Source organism: Corvus hawaiiensis, chromosome 27 (genome assembly GCF_020740725.1).
Source record: "Corvus hawaiiensis isolate bCorHaw1 chromosome 27, bCorHaw1.pri.cur, whole genome shotgun sequence".
NCBI lineage: Eukaryota > Metazoa > Chordata > Aves > Passeriformes > Corvidae > Corvus > Corvus hawaiiensis.
In genome coordinates, this window is record NC_063239.1 from 3817774 (window position 1) to 3836468 (window position 18695).

General features: G+C 51.9%; 1 pseudogene; it reads right to left on the reverse strand.

Annotated features, from left to right (window-relative positions):
• Positions 1–8405: 8405 nt before the first annotated feature.
• Positions 8406–9434, reverse strand: LOC125317614 (annotated as a pseudogene).
• Between the last annotated feature and the right edge of the window lie 9261 nt (positions 9435–18695).

An 18695-nucleotide genomic window follows, 5' to 3' on the forward strand; every position in this document is an offset into this window, starting at 1 on the left:
AAAACCGTTGAAGTTGTATTAATTTAAATTATATTTATTATTTATTATATATGTGTTATATATTATATATTACATATTATATATTATATATTATATATTATATATTATATATTATATATTTTATATATTATATATATTCAATTATTATTAATTTAAATTATATTCAATTGTATTTAACTATATAAATTGAACTTGTATTAATTTAAATTAAAGTGGTATTAAGTAGTATTTACTTGCATTAACTTGAAGTTGTATTAAATTCAGATTGCATTCATTTGTATTTACTTTTATTAATTTTATGTTGTATGAATTTAAACATATTGTATTAAACTGTATTTAACTGTATAAATTTAAGTTGTATTAGTTTAAATGTAAGTGGTATTAAATAGTATTTCCTTGCATTAAGTTGTATGAATTTAAATTCAGATTGCATTTATTTGTATTTACTTGTATTCAAATTGTATGAATCTAAACTTGTATTTAACTGTATTTAGGTGCATAAATTTAAGTTATACTAATTAAAATGGTATCAAATAGTATTTACTTGCATTAACTTTAGTTGTATGAATTTAAATTGTACTAAATTATTTATTTATCCATTGCATAAAACTAAGTTGTATCAGTTTAAATTTAAATGACGTTAAATAGTATTTACTTGCATTAACTGTTAGATATGAAATAAGGTTTACATTGCATTAAATTGGATTTACTTGTATTAAAGTTGTATGAATTTCAATTTCAATTGTATTTAATGTTGCAAACTTTTAAGCTGTATTTGTTTAAATGTCAGTTGTATTAAATTGTACTTTATGGTATAAAATGTGAGTTGTAGGAATTTCAATTTAAATTCCATTCAGTTGTGATCAATTTTACTACACTGTATTTACTCTAACATTGTAAGCAACACCAACCTTCTGCTCTGAGCGTATCCTGTGTCCAAGCTCTGTCACATCCTGCCCGAGCAGCTCTGGACACAGGGATCCCGCACCCTCAGCCGGGCGAACGGAGCCTCCCTTGCCTTCCCTGCAGCCGCCGGGACGCTCCCAAGGGGAAAAGCGGCAGCCGGGCCCTGGAGGCGGCGGAAGCTGCGAGGGCAGAAACACAACAGCAGGGCAACGGGCGAAAGCGAAACGGAGCCACGCTGCTGGGCCGGGATTAAGGGTGGGAAGCCCTTTGTTCTCCTGCGTGCCCCAGGGGCGGTGTTTTCCCCCACTGGATGGGAACTGGTTCCGAGCAGGGCACAAACCCTGCAGGGAGGAGCGGAGCTGCCCCTGCCTCCTCCAGAGCCCCTCTCGGGCTCAGGGCTCAGCCCCACGTCTCGCCCTCCCTCGGCAGCGCCTGTCCCGGGGGCACATCTGGCACCGCTGGGGCTGCCCGGGCACACAGGTTCCCAGAGCCGCCGGAGCTGTCAGTGGGAGCAGAGGACAGCCCTGCTTCTCCCCAGAGACCGCCCGAGCAGCTGATGCTCCACCGGCGGCTCCAGCTCATGGGCGCGGTCCCTGCTGAGGCTCAGGTTCCTCCCTTCTGGCCCCTGAAGTTTCTGCAATTTACGTCTGATATCTCCTGTGGATTGTCCTAGAAACAAAGATACCAGCTGTTGTAGCCCTAGCTCGGTCTCAGGATCCAGCGATGTGTTACGGCGCATTGCATCCCTCAGACGATCCAGGAATTCGGATGGTGACTCGGAAGGACCCTGTCTTATTGCGTACAAAGCTGACCAGTTTAGGGTCTTGGGAATAGCCCTTTCCACCCCTTTTGCTATCCATTCTTGATAACCTTTTAATTTCTTGAATTCAGCTGTTCTATTTGGATTCCAGTGTGGTTCCTGGAGTGGGAAGTAATCTTTTACATCTAATTGTTGTGTTTTGTAATAGTCCTCTGCCAGGTCTCGAGCTGTTTTCAAAACTAACTGTCTTTCTGTCTCTGTTAGTCCACCCACTAGTAATTGTATATCAGCCCAATCTGGATTATACTGTTTGATTATAAGTCACAAGCGCTCAGCAGTGCCTGCCGGATCACTTCGGTAATTTTTGGCAACGTTATACCATGCATCTAGGTCAGCAGTAGAGAAAGGTATTCTAATTAACATTGTATCCCCATCAGGTGCCACTGCCTCTCTCAGGGGTGCCATCAGTACCTGTTTCCTGGTTCGGGACGAGACAGGACTGCCCGGGGGAGAGGAGGTTGGCGTTGGTGCTCCTTCCGAGTCCGCATCCTCTTCCTGTCTCCTAAGGGGAGGCTTAAGCAAATTGGTTAATCCATCATCATCTTGTCCCTGGGCTGCTGCTTGATAGACTTTGTCTGACCTTGTACATCTCTGACCTATACTGCATGACAAGCAGCATCGTTTAATTCTTCTTCGGCCCTTATTATTTTCTTTTTCCAGAGCTAACACCATAGGATCACTGGGGGGTTTGATTCCACAATCTCTCTGCCATTCAGGGTGTTTTCGGAGAGAAAAAAATGCGTCAGCGTAGGAAACTTCTTCCCATTTACCTTCCCACCTCAGAAACAGCATTAATTGAAGCAAGTTCCATTAGATGGCCATTTGGCTTCATTTCCTAATTTATACAGTGGCCACCACTGGGTACAGTATTTTATAAGGGTTCTTTTATTTTCTGTGCCTCCAGCTCCTACTATCTCCTTCCAATGTGCCAGAATACAGCCGAGTGGGCTTGCTCTGGGGATTTCCTTACTTTGTCTGGTTCCCATCCTATTCAGAGTTGGAGTTCACTCAAATACTGTGCCACCCCCTTCGGGCCACCTGTATAGTGTATAGGTCACTCTTTATAAGTTCTCTTGTGCCTTCTGCCAAGCCTGCTTTGCTGCTGCTGTTTCTACCTCTGTCCCCTAGTTTTATCTCGATTCCACCCAAAAAAAATTTATTTTTTTTTTTTCTCACACTCTCTCACAGTTCTTTCCCAATTTTCTTCCCAAACCTCCCAAATCTCAGGTACCAAATGCGACTTCCCACACACAATCCTTAAAATCTCAGGCTCAAAATCAGCTTCAGAGTACCTCTAATAGCACTGAGAACACAGGCTCTGCCGTCTGGCAGAAGAGCAGTATCACTTCCTCGTACAAACTTTACACTGTATTAATACCCATGCAACCTGCCATCCTCCCATTGAATAAAAGGTTCTGATACATCCACAAGAACTAGTTATTCCACGTACTCTTTCAAACTCTAAATTCTCTGCCACTAATCTTTCTGCAGAGGTTCTCCCAGCCACGATTCCAAATTCAACAAGCAAGCACTCCCCCCCAAACAAATGTCTCAATATCACACTCTCAAACGACACACGGCAACACGCACGCTCCTGTTTTACAAACGAATAGGCGACCTAATACACATCTACACACATAAAAGCAGTCCGACAACAACCAATATCCACACAGACATATAAGCAACACAACAACATTCAAACCAGCTACTAGTAGCAAAAATGTTCGCAACTCTCGCTTGTAGTAGTTTCAGGGTCCCGCTTATATTTTTCGACACGGTAACAAGTTCCGGTGGGACCCCTCTGGAATCACCCGATCCGCTCCCAGGATCACTAGCGGCCGCCCTATCGGTCGGCGATTCCCCCTTGCCGGCTCCGGTAGCCGGTTGCTTGCAAGTCCCACCTTGACCCTCACAGGGACTGCGCTGAACGCGGGACGTCTCCTCGCGGCTTACCAGCAGCCCTGGCCACGCGTACGACTTATAGGCAACCTAAATGCAAAACATACCGTTTATCCGCAGTTCCAGGTCGTTGTCTGTCAGCCGCAGTGAGCGAGCCAAGGGGTGGAGATCCTCCAGGAAAGCCCTGGGGCGCGCCTAGGACGTCCGCTCCTCAGCCGATCCTGCAGCCGGACAGAGTTTCTCCTGGCTGCTCGCCAAATGAAGAGCGGACAGAACTCCACTACTAAAGAAGTAGTAAAGTAGGTATGTTTATTTCCAGCGCTGGGACGCACGGGGGATCGCTCCTCCAAAATCATGTGTGCCGACAGCTGCATTCGGCTCGGTATTTATCCGGTTACAAGTTCCATATTCATTAAGTTTCCCAACACGCCTATACATATTCATCACCTAGCCCCGCCCAGCCTCGCTTCGTATTATAATGAACCCAAAAGTCATTTACATCCGCGTTGCGCTTGCGCAGTGTTGTTTGGTGTTTTTTGGTAGGGGTCTCCGAGGGTCTTTTTGATGAAGGCCGAAGGTCTTCCTCGTCCTGAACTTTTCACCTTTCTCCCCCGCGCATGCTCTTTTGTACCCCTGGCCTTTGAGACTGGTTTGAGCTAGTTCACAGGATATCTGTCGGAGACTCCCCCTGGTTTTATCAGAGGTCTCTTATCTTTTCTTCCTGCCCTGGTATGCTGGCCAAGCTGGATGCATTGTTCCTGACAAACTAATTCTCCTGCTTCCCATCCCCCTGATTCACTGGAGCGTATTCCCTTCTCCTCAAGGGAGCTGAGATCCCAAGAGCAGCTCCAGATTCACCCAAGGGAATTACCCAAGGTGATTTTTCTTTTCTTGTGCATCCTGAATCTTCCAGGATCCATGTGAGTCCCCCCCCAGGCACCTCCTGGAGTTTTTTCATATCCATTCTAAGGAGCTGAGATCCCAGGCAGAAGCCCCAGCAGAGCTGCCTCAGGTGCTTTCTTCCCCCTTGCAAGAAACTACATCCTTCTGGGTTCACCTGACATTCCTCCCAGGATTCTCTTGGAGTCTTTCGATCTTTAATTTTGAGACCTGAGTTTATAACCACGGGCCCACAATCTTCCAGGGAAGGTTTCCAATATGTTTTTTCTCCTTTGGAGAAATCCACCCAAGACTTCTCCCAGGTAGGTCCCAGAGTCTTCACATCTCCTTGAAGAAGCTCCAGGAAGCAGCACCAGATTTCTCCAGGGAAGATTCCCAAGATGTTTTTGCTCATTTGGAAGTTTTCTCTAGACCGGGATCCACTGGAGACTCCTCCTGGCATCTGCCAGGGTCTTTTCATCTCTGGTTTAGGCACTTGAAATCCTGGGTAGAACCCTTAGACTCCTCCAAGGCAAGTACCAGAGCTGATTTTTCATGGTTCCGGGATCTTCCGGATCTACCTGACATTGTTCCCAGACACCTCTGAGAATCCTGACCTCCAAGTTCAGAACAAAAAATCCTGTCTGGCAGCCCCAGATTGTTCCAGGGAAGCTGACATTGATACATCTTTACTTTTGCAGTGAACCTGCATCTTCCAGAATCTCCCTGAGACTTCCCAGGCATCTCTTGGAGTCATTTGCCACAAGGAGGACTAAGGAACTGAAATCCTGGGTATCAGCCTGAAGGGCTTTTGTGCCAGGAAAGAGGGAGCTGTGCAGGCCTGGAGGAGTCCAGGGGCAGCCGCGCTGTGCTGCTGAGGAGCAGCTGAATGTGCCTCCTCTTGTGCCGGGGCTGCGTCCGTGTGCGCCGGTGGGCACGCTGAGGAGCAGCTGAATGTGCCTCCTCTTGTGCCGGGGCTGCGTCCGTGTGCCCCGCTGGGCACGCTGAGGAGCAGCTGAATGTGCCTCTGGCTGCAGGCTCTGTGTGCGGGCTGCTGCTGGACACAGAGGCCGCCTTGGCCTCCTGGTGCGGGGCGGGTGCAGGGCTGGGCAGTGCCCCTGCTGCTGCCGAGCGCCGGGCAGGGCTGGCTGGGGCTGTGGCGCTGGCCGGGCTGCCCGGCTGCAAGGGCCGGCCAGGACAGCAGCTGCCCCACTGCGGCCCTTGTCCCCGCCAGGGCCCCCGGGCCAGGCCACGATGGCTCCCACTGCTGCTGGAAGGACAAGGCCTGGCCCTGGTTGCCCCGAGGCTGCTGCTGCTGCAGGCTGACCAAGAGCAGGAGGTGTGGGATGGAGGCACGGCCTTGGCACACTGCTGGGCAGCCCTGGCGCAGTCCCAGCACCGGCCTCTCCCTCCCTGCCCGGCCCTCAGCTGGTGCTGCCCTTGGGGCGCTGGGCCTTGGCCTTCCTCTTCTCCATGGGCACCTCCTGCCACCCGCCTGTGGCAGTGCAAGTGGCTGCAGCCACCCCAACCCCAGATGAAACACTAGAACCCACTGTTTGGTGGTCAGGCACCAATGTATAAAGACTATCTGGTTAGGGTGAGATGCCATCACCCCTTGGTGCGGTTATTTACATGTTCTAAATTGGTTGGTTCTTGTTCTCCCCTCCCTGTTTTATGTATAAGTCTGTAAATATTAATTTCCCTTAGGTAAATATGTATCAGCTCTAGAAGTTTCTATGTTACTCGATACCCCATTGGCTGTCCCCTGTAGTCCCTCCTCTGAGTTCTTCCCATTGCCTACTTCATTGTTAATCCTGCCTCCTTAGCCGTACCCTATTGGCGGTATCCCTTATCCCCGCCTTTCCTGCTGTCCTGGGTTGCAGGGTTTTCTATTACCATCCTCGTGAGCTGTTGAAATCAGGTGGGGCAGTGTTTCCTTGTCTCCTGCCCCCAGACTATCTTTCTGTTAATGGCCCATCATTGTCCTGCCGCATGACTCAGAGATAACTCCCTCCGGGCTATCTTCTGTTAATGAGCCTAATCAACACTTGGCCTCATGACTCATTACCCCATTGTGAGATGCTCCACCCAGAAGGAAGAACCAAGCATCCCATCGTGGATATAAGCTGAGATTCTGAACACCAGAGACAACCCTTCCACTGGATTTCCAGTGGACAGGAGCTACACAGCCACCACGTGACCTTCTGAGGAAGAGCAGCCCCTTTTTTCTACAGGATCACCACTTCAGGAGGACTGCAGCCACCATTCTACCACACTGCTACCACCACCCTGATTGACAGGGTGTCTGGTTGTATTCTGACTCTGTCAGTTTAACCCAGTGTTTTCTGCCTTTATTTTTGTTCGGTTTTTTTCCTTTTCTTTAATTTCCCCATTAAATTGTTATTCTGACTTGGTGTCTCCCACTAGTTTCTTTTCAAACTAGTACACCTTCCCCGAGTATAAAATCCCTGGACCCTCTTCAAAAATCGGCTCTTCGTCCCTAGTCCCTTCACCTGTGAATAAACCTGCACGCGGAACCTATACGAAGAGTCCCCTCCTTCCTTCTCTGCCTCTGCTGTTGCACCGCGACAGCTTGCCCAGGACAAGCTCCTTTGGGTGAGGAGCTCCCTCTCTTCCTTGGAGCTGCGGACACAGAGGATGCAGCCAGACCTCTGGGCTTCTTGTTACCTGGCTAGCACGCCCCTCACCCGCCTGCCTGGGGAGCTGCTGCCTCCTGAGCCAGGGGCTCTGCTCTGCTGCCCTGGGTGCCCCGGGGCTCCTGAAACACCCCAGGGGCAGGGCAGGGCCCAGAGGTCACAATGTCCCCTTGGTTCCATGGGGCCCCGCAGTGTCACAGTGCTCCCTGCGCACCCTGAGGCCCCACATCAGCCAGCGCAGGCCATTGCCATGAAGACTCCCATGCCCAGACCCAGCTGGAACCAGCCTGAAGCAGCCCCTTCCAGCACAGCCACTCACGGCAACAGCCCCAAGTCTGAGCAGGGCACCTGGGCAGCCCCAAATGCCTGTCCCAGACTGGACAGAGCCCGTGTGTGTGTGCCCGCGGGTCTGTGCTGCAGGAGACACCTGCAGCACTTGTGACCTGCACACCAGAGCAGCCGCAGAGGGAACAGGAGGGGGCCATTAGTGTTGCTCCTGGGTTTGTGGGGGGTGATCTGCAGGTGTGCGGTGGCTGTCAAGGTTCCTTTCCCTGTTGGAGCTGCTCTGGGTATGGTTTGCTGTGTCCATCTGTGTTTCCTTGCAGATGCAGGGATTTAGTGCTTTCCCTCTGGGGGTCAATACCTTGGCTGATCTGTGCCTTGGTGGGGCTCCAGTCACTGCCCAGCCCAGGCTCACACAGGCCTGCAGATACTCTGGGCTGTCCAGGCAGCTCCAGTTTCTTGTCCTGGAGAACATTCTGTGCCCTGTGCCATGGGGGACAGTCTTGGGTATGTTCCTCAGTGACCTGTCACCATCTCCACTGTCACCATACAACAGTGGGTTTGTCCAAATCAAATTCTTGGGCTTTAGCAGCTACTGATGTGAGCACTTTCCCTCTCCAAAATCCATGGAGCTACAGAGCCTTGAGGTGGGGAAATTCTCTTGGCTTAAATTGACATGAGCTTGGAAGAAGAGCCAAACCTTCAGTCAGTGCACTGGGGAGATCCCACTTTATTCCCAAGATGCTATGAAAGCATCAGCTCTGGGCCCTTTTAGACACACTCTAAAGGCTCCAGGTGATGCAGAGCTGGTTCATCCTAAATCTAAATAGTCTAAATCTAAATAGTCATTTAGGAAAATAATAAACACAAATAACAATACAGTGAATGATAATAGTAATAAAAACCCAACAAACCCGGAGGTTCAGGTCTCCAGGGCCCTACTATGAGAGTCATTTGTGAAAAGAGATTAAAAGCTACCAGAAGAGGTTCCTAAAATCAGTTTCCTAATTGCCTCCTTGACTCCTGGTTCCTCAGGCTGTAGATGAGGGGGTTCAGTGCTGGAAGCACCACTGAGTACAGAACTGCCACCAGCAGATCCAGGCATGGCGAGGAGATGCAGGGGAGCTTCAGATGGGCAGACACAGTAGTGCTGACAAACAGAGAGACCACGGCCACATGAGGGATGCACATGGAAGAGGCTCCTGCTCAGAGGGGACCCTCAGCACAGCCCTGAAGATCTGCACATGGACACCACAGTGAACACAAAACAGCCAAAGTCTAAACAGGCACTAACCACAATAAGCCAAACTTCCCACAGGTAATGTGAGTGTGAGCAGGAGAGCTTGAAGATGTGTGGGATTTCACAGAAGAGCTGGCCCAGGGCATTGCCCTGGCCCAGGGGCAGGGAAAATGTATTGGCCGTGTGCATGAGAGCGTAGAGAAAGGCACTGGCCCAGGCAGCTGCTGCCATGTGGGCACAAGCTCTGCTGCCCAGGAGGGTCCCGTAGTGCAGGGCTTTGCAGATGGACACGTAGCGCTCGTAGCACATGATGGTGAGGAGGGAAACCTCTACTCCCATGAAGAAGACAAACAGAAACACCTGAGCAGCACATGCTGAGTAGGAGATGTGCCTGGTGCCCCAGAGGGAATTGTGCATGGCCTTGGGGACAGTGGTGCAGATGGAGCCCAGGTCGGGGAGGGCCAGGTTGAGCAGGAAGAAGAACATGGGGCTGTGCAGGTGCTGGCCGCAGGCTCCGACGCTGATGATGAGGCCGTTGCCCAGGAGGGCAGCCAGGGAGATGCCCAGGAAGAGGCAGAAGTGCAGGAGCTGCAGCTGCCGCGTGTCTGCCAATGCCAGGACAAGTAACTGTCTGATGGAGCTGCTGTTGAACTTTTTGTCCCTCTTGGTAGGAAGGAGAAAAAACAGGGACAAGTTCCAGAGATTTCTCTGAGGAAAATGAGAGGCATTTCTCAGAGACCATCCCCCTGCTACTCAGACCCACTTTCCCTTCGTAGGACTGCTGCCTTCAGCTCTGTGCCTGGAGCTCTGCTTGGTGCTGGATGAGTGTCCTGTGAGGAGCAGATCCTCTGCCCACAGCTGCTGAGGAATCAGCCCAGCTCTGCAGCATTGACTTCAGGGGAATTTGGGGAATAGCAGACAGTGCTCTGGCTTCACATTTGCACTTGCAACTGCTCCTAGCACAGAAGGGCTGGTCAGCACCTGCAATCCCAATGCTAAGCAAAGGGGATGGATGGGAAATTTGGATTTTTCTGCAGTTCTTCCCCCTCTACCTGAGTGTCCTTGCATGTCAGAAACACTCAGCATTTCTAGTGCAAAGAACAAAGTGAGTCCTGCAAGACAAGAGCATTATTGCCTGAGGCTCAGCATGCAGTGAGAGCTGCTCTGTCCCTCTGTCCTATCCCCAGATGCCTCACGGCTGCACCTTTCTTAAATGGAGTGCGATTATGCTCCCATGTCACACTGAAAAGCCACCAGACACTGCTGGGAGCAGAGAGGTCCACTGCAGACCAGGAAATGTCTCACCCTTCCTCAAGGTCTCAGCACCCCACTTCCAGCCAAGGACACACCCGGCTCAATTCACCAACCCACCACCACCTCCTCCATCACAGCGTCTCTGCTTCTTCGTGAGCCTTTCAGAGAACACAAAGATACTTGAGACAGGTTTGCACCTTGCAGGGCAGTTCAGAGCTTGGAAGGACACCCAAGAAGGATGTACAGGATTGCATCTCAGTAAGGGAGAATTGCTCATTCCCAAACAACAAACAGAATGATTGCCTACAGCCCCACAGTGTAGAAGAAAGTTGGGAAGCTTGTTGCCATGGACATGGCTGTAGAAAAGGACGGAAAGAATCAGAGTTGACTGTGCAGCTGAAAATCCCAACCCCAAGGAGAATGGGAGCGAGAACTCAGTAACAACAGCAAAACCACAGACAGGTGGAGGAGCAAGGAAACACAAAGAGAGGTTGTGTGGCTACAAAAATGCTGCTAGCAAGAATTTTTCTTGCTATTTTCTAAGCCCGTGAGAGACTTTTCTCTCTCACAGAAGATAGTAGCAGAGTTCTATAAACTATGAACACCTGTGACCTTGCAAAAGCCTTGTTTATGGTACAGTAGAAAAATATTTTGACAACGGATGTTTTAGGATTTTAGCCAGTCACCCCCAAGGGGTGGCTGATCCTTTGTCCAATTAGACTCTGAAGAAAAGTCTATAAAAGAGTTTGTAAAATAATTAAATAAATCAATCTTGCTGCACAATTCCTGCCTGCTGGATCTCTCTCCTCTCCTTCCTACGGCTGTGGGATACAGTGGAGGAGCAAGGAAACACAAAGAGAGGTTGTGGCTGAGAGAGGCCAGGGCAGGGGCAGCCGGGCAGTGAGGGCAGCAAAAGCCTCACCCAGCTGTGCCACCACCGGTGCTGGGCGGCTGCTCCCAGCCCCGTGCTCTGCAGAAGGAACTGGGCCCGGGGCTGCAGAGCTGCCCCATGGCTCTGCTGCAGCTCTGCCTGCCCAGGAGGGGGATCTTGGCCTTGGCCCCACGGTATTGAGGGCAGAGGCTTGGCTGGGTGCAAGAGGAGGAGGCAAAGGGGGCTTGCTCAGAGGAAGGGCTCGGCATTGGAGTGGGTCACACAGAGTTCTCTGAAGTCTCCCCCACACAGCATTTCTGGTTATAGTTTCCCCTCACTCCATGATCTCTGCTGCCTGGGGTTTTTCCTCCAGGGAAGCTTTTTTCCCCTGTCAGCGTTCAGAGAACCCAGCACAAGATCCCTGCACTCACCGTGGCCCTCCGGAAACCTGCGTGTTGGCAGGGCGCTGGCTGGACACGTCTTCCCGTTTGCAGGTGGGAAAGGGCAGGACACAGCAACCTGATGGGCCCAGCAGAGGTGATGCCTGTGCTTCTATCAGCAGAGGAATGGCTGAAGGCACTTTCAGAGGCTTCAATCAGACCTACTGGTCACTCAAAGTTACAGCTCAGGGCTCTCAGTGACTTGTTCCAGAAGGAGAGCCCCTTTTGTATTTTCCATCCCCAATTCCCCAAGAATATGAAACTGAAATCACAGACTCAGGGAAGCTCCTTATCTTTATAGTAAACCCTCCCTTGACCTTTCCCTTGCAAAGTGCCCTCAGCAATGTCCTGGGGGTGATGTAGAGCTGGGAGAAGACCTCCTGAAAGCAGAAGCCCCCTCTCCTGCCTGGGCACCGCTGGCAGCACACGAAGCTCCACAGCCTGCAGCCGTGCCCACGCCAGGGAGCCCACACGCCCTGTGCCTCTGGCAGTGCAGCAGCGAAGCCGAAGGCTGGGGGCTGTGCCAGCTCTGGGATAGCATTCCAGGCAGCTGCACTGCCCTGCAGCCAGACACTGACCCTGGCAGGGGCTGCAAAGCCTTGGCTCCAAGGGAGCTCTTCTCTGTACTCCCAGCCCAGCCTGCCCTTCCCCTCTCTGTGCCTCCCTCCCGTGCCCTGGGTGCCTGCCGGCTGTGCCCCAGCCCTGCTGGGCTGTGCGGAGCAGCTGCTCCTGGGCAGAGCTGTCTCTCTGCGGCGCTGCTCTTGCCAGGAGCTGCCTCCAGCCCCGAGCCCAGCCCAGCTCGGCAGCGCAGCAACAGCCCCAGGCAGCACTTTCCCCTCACCTTCGAGGCTCCCGCCAGGTGTCCCTGGGGCTCCAGGGGAACCTGCTGTCAAACGGCCTGAAGCGAGCACTGAGGTCTCACTGCCTGCACTGGGGAGACTAACTTATTTCCAGAGGCATCATTCCTCCTCTCAGAGGCGAAGTTGCAACTCAATATCCTTTTTCATCTTGTTATTGCACAGGACACCCAGGCAGTGATCTCCCCAGGATGGGATCTCCTTTACCCCTGCTGAGGGAAGGGATCCAGACGGGCCAGTGGAGGCATCTCATCCTGGGTTTGTGTTCCCAGCATTTGAGGGACACCCAGTTCCCATCCTACACCTTCCACTAAGCCACAGCAGGTGAGTTTCTTCTTGCCTCTGTACATGTGTGCACGGAATAGACACCTGGGTGTGAGTGTCTTCTCTCAACTCCCGTAATTGCAATTGATGCAGACAGAAGGCAGGAGTGAGCTGGTCAGAGGTCAGGCACAAATGCCAGAGGTGGTCCCACATCTCCAGGAAAAGGAGCAGGTTCCTATGGAGGACTAGAATTGTCCTGGCATTCCCTGGCCAGGCAAAGCAATGGGGTGCCAACAGCCCTGAAGGAGTTTTGGACAGCTCCTTGGATGGGCTGCCAGGTGGGCTAAAAAAGGTGATACTCACTGGGACTTGGAGCTGACCAACAGGAGAAGCTGCTCAGGAATGGGGTCAGCAGTGTCCACCTTGGCTGACATGACAATGAAATCGGGGCGTCTCACATGCCAAAGGGCAGGGAGCAAGGGCAGCAGCAGGGCGTGGGCCAGGGCACTCCAGAGGAGAAGAATTTGATGTACTGGGAGACTGATCCAAGAGGTGCCATGGTAGAGGCAGCTCTGAAGGCTGAAGGAGCTCAGGAGATCTTACAGGCCTTGCAGGAAAGCTTCCTGCCAGGACAAGAAGGATTTCTCCACGTTCCCGTGAAATAAGCATCCTTCTCTGCTGGCTGAACAGACAGAACTCCAGCACAAAGAGGCAGCAAACAGGACATGGAAACAGGGCAAGTTGCAAAGCAGGAATTTAGCAAACCTTGCCCCAGGATGTACGGATAAAGCCAAAAGCAAAGCTCCCAGCATTTTGGGAGCCGCTGGGAAGGGTAGAGGAAGCCCAAGGAGCTGTTGCAGGAATAGAGGGTCCTGCTGAATGAGTCGCACCCATCCTGGAGGCCTGGCACAAGTGGGCACTGGGGCTGGTGGCCTCCTATGTGCATGTCAGCCTAGGAGATGGTCATACACCCTTCCTCTGGGAAGGACTGTGCCTGTCCATGCACATGGCTCTAGACTCTGCAGAATCTACTTGAAGACAGGCTGAGGAGCTAAATACGTTGGCATGAATGCAGAATTGGGTCTCCAAAACCCATGTGGTTGAATTTGTCTCTTTAGGTTGAAACCTCTTCATTTTGACTACATTCCTGAAGTCTCAGCTTAAGAGTTGAGGGATTAGGGAAAATCATCAGGATGTTTACATTGGCCAAATCCCTGAGCATGTCAAGGTCCCTCTGCACTCAAGGTCCCTTGTGCCAGCTGCCCAGGGATGGGTGAGGATGGCTCATCCTGAAGCGCAGTCGCTCACGGGATCATGGAATGATGGAATCATAGGATGGGCCGGGTTGGAAAGGGCCTTTAAAGGCCATCTAGTCCAACCAGCTGCCATGGGCAGGGACATCTTCAAGCAGAGCAAGCTGCTCAAAGCCCTGTCCAACATGGCTCTGGATGTTCCCAAGGATGAGGCACCCAACACCTCCCTGGGCAGCCTGTTCCTTGCTGTCACCACCCTCTGTGTAAAAAATCTCTTCCTCATGGTGGGATCTCTTGGATGACAGTGTGAGGAGCAGCAGGCCAGCAGAGCTCATGGAAGGAAGAGACTCATTTCATGGCACTGCTGGCCTGGGCAGAATTACCATGGCTCAGAAAGGCAGCAGCTGGTGCAAAGGAATCCAAACCTGGGGTGGTGGTGAAAGAGCAAACAGGACTGGGCTGAGTGCTTGAGAGAGGATGAGGCTTGTGGTGATGCGATACCTTTATTGTAGTTTTATGTAAGTTTTCTGTACCCCAATGGTTCATCCCTACCTTCCCCACTCCTATTTCCAGTTGGTTTCCCCCAGACCCAAGCCTCTCCCCTGGTGCTCCCTACATGGTTGTTCTCCTCCCCTTGTTCTAGCTCTTTCCCTATCAATCACCCAAACCCCTCCTGTTGTTCCCCAAGGTCCAGTGTCCATCATGTGAAACCTCCCAATTTACCCTTATATGGTCCCCATCAATCCCCCGAGACCCTACCCCTCTAGACACCTCCCCCTTTGGAAATCCCCTAAACCTCGCTGCCCCATTGGGGCATGTGATCCCTTTCCCCTCCTCCCCTTGGGGCTATTGGCCCAAGGAAATGTCTATCCTCGTCCACATCCCTCCCTTAGAGATTTCTATTGGTCCCCAGTTAAGCCATCCCCATTGTACCACCTCCCTTTATAAGGGGTTCCCTGGAGCTGCTGGAGGCTTGTCTCCAGGGGGTTGCCTGCAATAAACTTGGGTTATCCCGTGTGGCAAGCCTCCTTGCTACTTTTTATCCTCTCCCTCGTCGGGACTGCTGACAGCCACTGTGCCTGGAGCTTCAGCTCCCGTGGGCAGAGCTGAGCTCCTGAGGAGCAGCTTTAAAGCCGAGAGCCTCCAGCTGCTCCCCACTCCTGTCGCACACCGCAGGAGCTAGCCTGGGCAGTGGTCAGTGGCGGTCATTGCGACAAGGCTGATGAGGAAAGAGGACTCCCCGTCCTGGCCTTCCCAGAGGGTCCTTCCCCAAGAGCTTTGAAGCTGCCTGCAAGGGCCTGAGCTCTTGGTGCCCTTGGCCATGGCAGTTGTCTGCACCAGTGAGGTCTGTGAGGAGACAAGTTGTCCTCGTGGCACTGGGGCTGTGTCCAGGCAGCCCTGGGGACGCTGGGCACCGTTACACTGCTGTCCTTCCCTGGGCACTGCCCTTCACAGCCCAGGCTGCCTCCAGGGAGAGCCCTGGGCTCAGAGAGGGACAGGATCTCCCGTCCCAGAGGCCGGGATTCAGGCCTTGGCCCTTCTGCTCCATCAAACAAAGGCTTTGCTCAGCACCAGAGCCACCTGCCCAGTGCCTCTGCCTGCCTGCAATCACAGCCTCCAGTGACTGGCTCGAACGAGGCCCTTGGGAGGCTCCATCAGAAAGGGCTTTCAGTGGCAACTCTGAATGCTCCAAGACACTTTGGGTTTCTCTTCTGACTTGGATTTCTTGAGGGACTGCTGCTATCTCCTCTCAGGACCTGAGGATCCTGGACTCAGAACACCAAATACACTGCAGGGCTCATTAAAATGAAGAAAGGCCTAATGAGTCGTTGCCTTCCCACCCACCCCCTTTGTCAAGTCCTCAAGGATTAGACATTGGAGGATTAGAGAGAAAGATTCCAATGACCCCTTTGAAGACATGATAGCAGCACTGTGCAGCTGACCTTGATCCAGGGTTTCCTAAGGAGATCGTGACCAATGGAGAAACAGTTCCTCGTGGCCCAACACAGGATGGACAGCTGTGCCCATCACCTCCAGCCCCCAGCCCTTTCTCTCAGTGGCTACCTGGGACCTGCCTCACTTTCTGTCACATGAGACTTCTGAATTCTGTAGTGAGGTCACAGCTCCTTTGCACCAACTTCCACCTCCTTTCACCCTAGATCTGGCTGCAAACAGGCAGGGAAGGGTTTCTGCTAATTAAAAACCTGCAAAGATATTAATTAAAAATAATAACAAAAGAACCACCTCCCCTCTACCCCTCCCAAAACTCCAAACTAAACCCACCAGCAATAAAATAAGTAAACAAATAACTACAAACCAAAAGCCCCACCAAACTCCGGAGGTGAAACACGATAAACAGTAAAACACAATAAATGAGTCCCACATCCTCCACGACCTCTGCAGACGGTGCCCGCTCGGGCAGGGAGGTGCTGCACAGGGCCAGGTCGGCCTGGTGCCCTGCCCAGGGCCCCCTCACAGCCCCACGGCTCCCGGTCCCGCTGAGGTTTCGGGGAGTGTCGGCTGTCTCTGCCTCGCCGTCCCGCAGCTGCCGGCACACCACGCTGGCCCTGCACGTCCCCCTGCTCGTCCAGGACTCTGCCCCATGTCCAGCACTGCAGGATCTCCATGTGCCCATCGCACCAGCTCCCGCTGCCCACTAGCCACAGGGATACAGAGACAGCGGGGCCTGGGGATGGCAGAGATGTCACCAGCTGGCTCCACACTGAGCACTGGGGGTTCTGCAATGGGCGGGATATTCAGTTCGTGGCTTCCTGTTACCTTAGTTCAGATGTGCAAAACAGCTGCTGCTGAGAGAATCCTATCTCAGACTGACGGGTTCCCTCCCAAAATGCTGCGTTCAGTTCTGAGCCAGCACTAAGAAATCCAAGAGCAAAAGAGCAAGCTGATTACAGAATCTTGCAAAATGACATCCAAGAACATTTTGTTATAAAATCACAAATACTAACAGAAGCTGAGAAAACCAACAACATTAGAAAACAAGCTTCAAGCACCTGGACTGGAAGAGCTCAGGCAATAAATTTAATTGGAATGAAGTCTTCTTTCTAAAATGTGAGCACTGCCATCAAATTTCCAAAACCAGTGAAAGAGGGAACCCCAGAAGCAGAAGCCCAGAGGCTTCACACACAGCAATGACATAGAACAGGGCAGGGCAAGCAGCTGCAAAATTTGTAACTTCTCCATTGCAATGAAGGTCTTATTTTAATTTTACTGTAGCCACTATTAATAAAGTGTAAGATTTGAGAGTCTTGAAAAATAAAAATAAATAAATAATAAAAGACTCCCACCATACCAAAAAGACAAACCTCATTTTTTTTTTACTGTCATTAGGCTGCTGAAAAAAGCAATCAAATTATCCTGCAAGTTCAGAGATACAAAAGAAATCTGACTTGCATTTCTGCACCAAACCACAGGAGGGTTTGTCCAGTTGGACATTCAGATTAGGAACAAAAAAATTCATATTTTCTAAGATACTTTTCATGGTCATCCTCAATTTTTTCTAAGGCAGATTGAACCAAAGACCTATTATATTCTTGCTGGGAAGAAAGATGCTTTGAGTTATTTAAGCTTTGAGGTGCATTTAAAAATGACTTTAATGAAAGGCAGATACTCCCAGGCTTGAAAGTAAGGCACAGGTAAAATTGGTCACTTGCCTGCAATACTTGCAGGAAGAACACATTGAAACGCCCTTTCACACGAAAATCTAAAAAAATCTTCAATCTAATTATGGACAACAGCAGGCGGAGACAAGAGGAGAGCTGTTACAAATTCTGAGTTTGGTTTTCAAAGTGATTGACAGCAAAGCCTGTGTTTAACTTCAGCAGAGTTGTGTTCAGCGGCTCTGAAAACCAGAGACACGCTGTCTGAAGTGACAGAGACATGTCCGCACCTGGGTCACATCCCTTTCAGCCACCAATTGCACAGTGACAGCTGCTCCCCCACAGGAAAATGGTCTTTGGGATCATTTTAAGCACAAGCACAAGCACAAGCCCAGCGCAGTGTCAGCCCCTGCCCAGCTGCAGGTGAAGCCCAGGAGGGGAAGGAGGGATTGATTTGGGAGCTCCTGACTGCCCTCAGTGGACCTGGGCCTGGAGCCGTTCCCCCCTTGCCGAGCAGCAGCTGCGGAGCAGGAGCGGTGCCCCATGTGCCCCATCGTGTTTGGGGTGGCCAGGCCGTGGGGCCTGGGGGGCTGGGGAAGGGCTGGGGGGGCAGGTGCTGGGGCAGGGAGCAGTTGGGCTGGGGCGGGGACTCTCCAACCGCCCTGGATGTGGAACTGGAGCCCAGCAACTGCCAGAACGGCTGATGGAGCCCCAGCAGGTGAGTGGGGAAGGGGCAGCTCTCCCTGGGCCAGGCCCAGAGGGGCTCTGCGTGGGCCTGGGCTGTCCCATGGGGAACAGTTCCCTTTGGGAACAACAGGGCATTCCCGGGGGGCTGTTCCAGAGCTGGCGGCAGCTTTGGTGCTGGCCTGGGGACAGGCCTGGCAGGGGACGGGGACTCCTGGCCATGCCAGGGCACACCCACATCTCCTCCTCCCATCACCACGGCCACTAACGAGGGAGCAGCTTTTCACTGCATTGCCAGCACCCCAGTTTACAGCCAGCCTCAGCACCTGCCAGAGGCTGCAATGGGTTTCTCCCAGTCCCCTCCCAGATGATTCCTTGCGGCCCAGAGGAGCCCACAGGAAGGATCAGAGGGTGCTCAGGGGGCTGGAGCACTTCTGCTATGGGAAAGGCTGGGACAGCTGGGACCACTCTGCCTGAAGAAGGCTTGGGAGAGACCTTAGAGCTCCTTCCAGCACCTGAAGGGACTCGGGAAGAGCCCGGGAGGGACTTTGCAAGGACCTGCAGGGACAGCACAAGGGGGAATGGCTTCCAACTGACAAAGGGCAGGGTTCAGTTGGATAGTGAGAAGAAATTCCTCCCTGGAGGAGGAATGGTGAGGAGGGTGGAGAGGCCCTGGCACAGGTTGCCCACAGCAAACAGGGGTCGCCCTGGAAATATTCAAGGTCAGGCTGGATGGGGCTCTGAACAACTTCCCTTCTGGTGTTCTAATCAG